Source organism: Telopea speciosissima, chromosome 1 (assembly GCF_018873765.1).
Source record: "Telopea speciosissima isolate NSW1024214 ecotype Mountain lineage chromosome 1, Tspe_v1, whole genome shotgun sequence".
Taxonomy (NCBI): domain Eukaryota; kingdom Viridiplantae; phylum Streptophyta; class Magnoliopsida; order Proteales; family Proteaceae; genus Telopea; species Telopea speciosissima.
Genome location: NC_057916.1, coordinates 40,568,805 through 40,575,084, shown reverse-complemented (window position 1 = coordinate 40,575,084; position 6,280 = coordinate 40,568,805).

Here is a 6,280-nt window from a genome sequence, read left to right as displayed (position 1 = left end):
GTTAATGATTTTCCAATCATTGACTACATTAGACAGCTGGGTATAAAAAAGAAAAAAGCCCAAACAATGGACCACCCATCCAAGTGGGTCAGTATGTGGCTATTAAGTACACTTTAATAGCCAATGTTAGTTAAGTGCGTTACCAAAAAAAAAGTTTAGTTTTCTCTCTTATCTAAATAGAATTGCACTGGTTTCATTAGAGTATGTAGAACCCATGAAATCCGCCGCTGGGTATCTCCTTAGAGAGAGAAGTTGTGGCAGAGCCGGTCAATGCCATACTATTGTCTACGAATCCCAACATGAAAGACTCACCAAAGCACAATAAAAATGATACCTCAGGAAGAGACAATACAATAGTGCAACACTGCAACCATTAAATTCAGAACAACAATAAAATAAAATAACCTAGGTAGTGTTCTTTCTCCCTGAAGGAAAACACAAAATAAACTATTTATAAGCCCTATCAAATAAATCTTGGACCCTCCGTTGTACTGGTATACCAATACATTTTCCCAGTATTAAAAACAAAGAAAGTTGTTGCAAGACACCTTACTCTGAACGGCTAAATGAGAAAAATGTGTTACATTAGCAGAGGAAATAGGAGAGAAAAGAGGAATAACAAGAGTAAGAACGTACTAAGTACCTCAGAGTAGGAGATGTTCCCCAAGCAAGGAGGCCAAGAGCAACACCAATGTCAGCTACAGCAGGTTGGAGTTCCTGGCAGTGGTGGCCAGAGCAACACCAACCCTAGAATCCTCCCCTTGTTCCTCAATCGGTTGTTTTAGCCCCCAATGGTCCACAACGGTTGCAGCGGGAGAGAGATTGAAAGAGATTTGGGAGAAATCTCAGAGAGAATGTGAAGATTAGATAGGGAAGAGGGACGGTGAGAGATTTGAGGGAGAATGCAAGACATTGAGAGAGATTTGAGGGATCGTGATAGATTGAGAGAGAAACGTGAGGGATTGTGATTTGAGAGTTTGGAGAGGATATCGTTAGGGCGCAGCAAGAGGCGGGAAATGATTAGGGCTTGGAGTTTTATCATGAAACTCCCCATATAACGGCATTATTTCCTAAATGCCCTAAAATACATATGCCAGGCGATGAATATAGTATGATACTATGGCGTTTATAAGTAAACGCCCCCAACAATGTTACATACCCCGGCAATCTAAGACAAACGCCCCCAACGATGTATGATACTACGGCGTTTATAAATAAATGCCGTTGTATTTTTACATACCCCGACAATTCAAAACAAATGCCCCTAAAGATGTATGCTACTGTGGCGATTACAAATAAACGCCGTTGTATTGTTACATACCCCGGCAGTTCAAACCAAACACCCCCAAAGATGTACTTGTAGTGGCAATTACATATAAATGCCATGATTTCTACTTATTATACTTTATATACCGACGTTTATTAATAAATGCCGTAGAATGTTCCTATATGACTGTGTTTACCAGTAAACGCCGCTAAGGCCCATCTAAAAATGCCGTGAAAAACCCTTTTTCTTGTAGTGGTCTTGGCCATCGGATTAGGTCACGATCCTAGATCTGCATAAGGATTTGGGACCTGGTGGTGTTCAGTGGTGTGAACTCTAGACTACTTGCTCTCTCACTCCTCTCTGGGCTATGGTCACTTCTTCCTGATGGGTGATCGCCCTTCTCCTGTTGACGCTCGGTCCTCGACCTCTTATTATCTTTACAGTCATCTATTACTGACCTCCTGTTGTCCTATGGCTTGGCTTCGATTGCTTTCTTCCGAGCTTGTACTATCTCGGCCATGTTGGTGAACTCATTGCATTGCTCTAGGAGCTCCTTCATAGTCCTAGTCTCATGACATGCCAGGTCCTTGATCAACTCCATGTCTTGGATGCCCTCAGCAAAGGCAGCATGCTGGGTTTGGTCGTCTAGGTCTCTGACTTCTAAGGACTCCTTGGTCAACCTGCTGACATACTCCCTGAGGGACTCCCCAGGGTTTTATATCACATTCAGTAGATTGACCGTGGTCTTCTTCTGCTTGACGCTGCTCTGGAAGCGGGTCACGAACTATTTGTATAGCTCTGCAAATGACCCAATCGATCATGGTCGTAGTCTAGAAAATCATGAGGTCATTGCACCCTTGAGGGATGCAAGGAAGGCTCGACAGGATACCACATCTGATCCACCATATAGGGTCATCATCCTGTTGAAATAATTGATATGGTCATTAGGGTCGGTGGTACCACTGTAGAGTTCAAAGGTGGGTAGCCTGAACCTGTATGGGAGTGAGGCTGACATGATCTCCTCGAAGAATGGGTGCTGTCCAGGGACAGAGTGTGTCTCGCCCTTGGTCTGCTTCTTCAACCCTTCTAGCTTTCATCTAACTCTCGGAGTCCTTTTTCGAGCTCTTCATCTCGTGCTTGTCCCTCACATCTAACTGGTCGTTCACCGCAACCTCGATCACATCCTCTCCTGGAAGTCCCCTCCTGTCTCGACTATTGGTGAGTGGGTGCAGGGTCACGTCGAGATGAATCTTGTCGTGAACGCGAGGGGTTCTCTTCGCTGTAAGTCTGGCTTTGCTCTGGTATATGACTTCCTCCTAGTCGACCATCGAACAGCGACCTCCAGATGGACCCTTCAGGGTTAGGTACCATGAATCGGTGTGATGGTGTTCTCCCCTAGTTCGACCGCGTTGAAGGGTCTGCTGTTTGCCTAGGAAGTTGGGGAGGCTCCCCCCGCTGCCTGGTGTGCCTCTCTAACCTATCACCCCTGGGAGGCAACCTCCCAGGGTGGGAGGCGACCTCCTAGGGCTCTGTTCCTATCAAGGGTCTGTCCTATGATGGTGTGATGTTGCACGCTACCTCAGGTAGTCACGGAAGAGTTGTTGGTCATCGAGGATTTATCGCTGTAGGTCATTGATTTGACCCATAGTCGTTGGTGCATTGGGGTTGGGTACTACCTCCACCACCACTTCGTTGCTGGGTTTGACTACCGTAACTTGATCATCGTCTGGGATCTCCCACTCTAGAGAGACATGGTCATGGTCATTGGCTCTGCGACGACAGCTCTCTGGAGGAGGTGATCCGTCCCTTAGGGCATTATTGGTGGAGGGAGCAGTCTTCTTACCCCGTGGTGCTATGATTGAACAGTTATGGAAACAAGCTAGTAGATACGATGGCTAGCGTCATTCCCACAGACGGTGCCAATCTGTTGCGTCAAGAAATTTTCTGTTGCCCCTTCGAGTACCATAACCTACAAAAGGACCAGAGTAACAAAGGAGAATCGGTGTGGTTCCGGCCTAGGACTCTCTGATGCCAAAGTCAGATCTCCTGAGCAAACAGATGAATAATAATATTCAAGATGGGTTGAGGGAATAGAATACCTTCCCTTTTATAGTAGAGTATGGCGGCGTGGAGAGTCCCAGTTTGATGACGAGTGATCCATGTAGTGGATAGAGACCCTGGGTAGCAGGGCTCTTCCTTGGTTGGTCGTCTCCCTATGGGAGGGAGTATCCCAGTGGTGTTGGGATGCTTAATAGATAGACACCTACGTGTATGGTGATAGCTCCTTTGCTGTTTGAGTCCGTCTGGGCTACGTGACTTCTAGGCGGCGCCCTAGAGTCCTGGAGGTGGCATAAGTCTATAGTGATGACTGGATCATAGGCTAGGTGCCTCGACATCCGTGTAGGTCATGTCTATGGAGGTCACGCCTATGAGGCCGCGCCCGTGGAGTGGCCGTGCCCATGGTGGAGAGGCCGTGCCCATGGTGGAGGTCGCGCCCGGGGAGAGGAGGCCGCGCCCATAGTGGAGGTCGTGCCCATGGGGGTCACGCCTGTGATCTTCCTTGTGACTTATGTCCGAGTTGGTCCTTCTCTGGTTCTAGAACGGGTCACCTCTTGGACCGTGACATGTGGCAGCCTCTGATTGGTTCGTATAATCTTGGGTTTATCAGCAGTGTAGTTCGGTGAGAGTTGGGAACCAACTTATTCAGTTCCAGAGGTGGAGGCCTAATTTCAATGTAAATGGAATGGGTCACCTCTTGGACCGTGACACATGGCAGCCTCTGATTGGTTCGTATAATCTTGGGTTTATCAGCGGCGTAGTCCTGTGAGAGTTGGGAACCAACTTATTCGGTTCCAGAGATGGAGGCCTGATTTTAATGTAAATGGAACTCATCTTTCTCGGAAGCTTGTATGGGTCTAGTTTTCAGACCTCCATTATGAATATTGGCACCTAGATATTTTATTATCCTTGGCTAAGGCTCTAGGAACTTCAGTGGCCCTTGATAGAAGGACTCGAGAAGGCTCGACTAGGCATCGGTGGGTCACCGAAAAAATTTTGGTTCAGGCAACCGATGTTGTATGAAGATAATATGATGCACTGTGGTTTCCACAGAAGGGTGGGACATGCCTTTAGCAATTGCAAGAAGCGGCTTGAGGTGGAGGCCAAGAAAGCTCGATAAGTCCAGAATGATGATGTGGACGTTGGGTCGGTGGCTAGTAGTGATGGGGCGTGCTCTGTGTGGGAGAAGGAGGTGGAAAGAACCTCAGTTCTCTCTCTAAGACTACCGGAATCCTTAGTTCCAGGCGAGGTGGGCAGTGGAGTTGGCAAAAAGATCTTATCCAGTCGTGGCGAGAGCTGCACCTGTGCAGCACTGCTAAACGACAACAAAAATAGGGGTACGGTAGTCATTTCATAGGTGGGTCCCACCTGGGCCCCACATGTGAAATGACCACCTCCCAATCAATCAACACGTGTTGATCTGGAAAGAGATTTGGGCAAATCTTTAGAGAGAGTGAATTATTTAGTAAGTGGAGGAGTGGTGGAGCAATCAAATATTCCCCAAGATCCTTCACGTATTCGATTTTCAAATTCGAATATGGAGAATTTGGGTGGATCGGCTCTTAGCTTGGGTCGTGGGTCGGGTCATGGAGGATCTCAGGTATTGGGTCATGGACGTGGTATTGGGCTTAGAGGTGGTGCTTCCAGGGGTGCTCAGGGGGGTTTCCAACATGGTGGAAGGCTTGCTGGTCGTGCCCTCTCATCTGGCACTCAACTTCTCGAAGTCTCAGACTTAGCTAGAGGAGAGTTGGAGGTGGTTTTGCTTGCAGGGGCTTCGAATTCATTGGTTAAGTCCATAGCTCCTACGTCCTTTAGGGAGGGCAGGGTGGTGGTGCACACGGCTGAGGTGGAGGATGTTGACCAGGCGCCCTTGGAAGTTGAACAGGGGGGTTTCAAGTGCCGCCAAAGTAGTATCGTGGAAAGAAGCAGCAGGTAGTGGAGAATGTTATTCACAAGCAGTCTGACCGCTTGGCTGCCAAATTGACTAGTTTCCAATGAAAGTCCTCTTTGGAACATAAGAGGAATCAAGAAGAATGCTGCTTGTTTGGCATTGTCGTCTATTTTGGTGGAGCATTCTCCTGATTTGGTGTGTATTGCTGAACCTAAGGTTGGGGTGAGTAGTTTGCCCGCTCTTTTCTTTAATAAACTGGGTTATATGTCAAAATTCATAATGTTCAATCCGGTTTGCTTCCTAATATTTGGTTTATCTGGAGATTGGGTATAATTAAGCCTTCGGTGGTTTCTTCTTCGGATATGCAAATTACTGTCTCTGTTGTGTGGAATGGGGTCCTTTCCTTTACATGTTATTCATGCAAGTTGCTTTAGAGTGTCTCGTATGGACTTGTGGCTTAAGCTGGGTTCCTTGACAGTGGTAGCTTCTCCGTGGTTGGTGGTGGGCGATTTCAATGCTATGTTTCTATCTAGTGAAAAGCGTGGTCCAGGGGCTTTTTCTTTGGGTTCAGCTTTGGAATTTGGGGCTATGATTGATCCTTGAGCTCTCATTGTTGTTTCTTCTAGTGGGAAAAAATTTACTTGGTCTAACAACAGGAAGCGTGGGCGTGTTGATTCGGTTTTGGATCGTGGTTTTTGTAATACTAGATGGCTGGAGGTCTTTCAATCTTGTTGTCAACAGGTTTTGCTAAGGGTTGCATCTGACCACTCCCCCTTGGTAATTGCTTCGAAGTCTTTGGGTAAGCCTAAAAATGCTCCGTTTAGATTCCACAAGTTTTGGACGGATAGCCTTAGCTTTGAGGAGGTGGTTCAGTAGTCCTGGTCCTTACTGGCTCGTGGTTCTCCTCTTCATTTTGAGTCAGAAGTTGAAACATCTTAACCCGGTGCTTAGGACTTGGGCCCGAGGTGAATTCCCAAATTTTGATGTGGCTTTGAAGGAGGCTAAGACAGTCCTTGATGATGTCCAGGAAGTCATGGAAACCATTGGTGTAAATGATGCTCTTT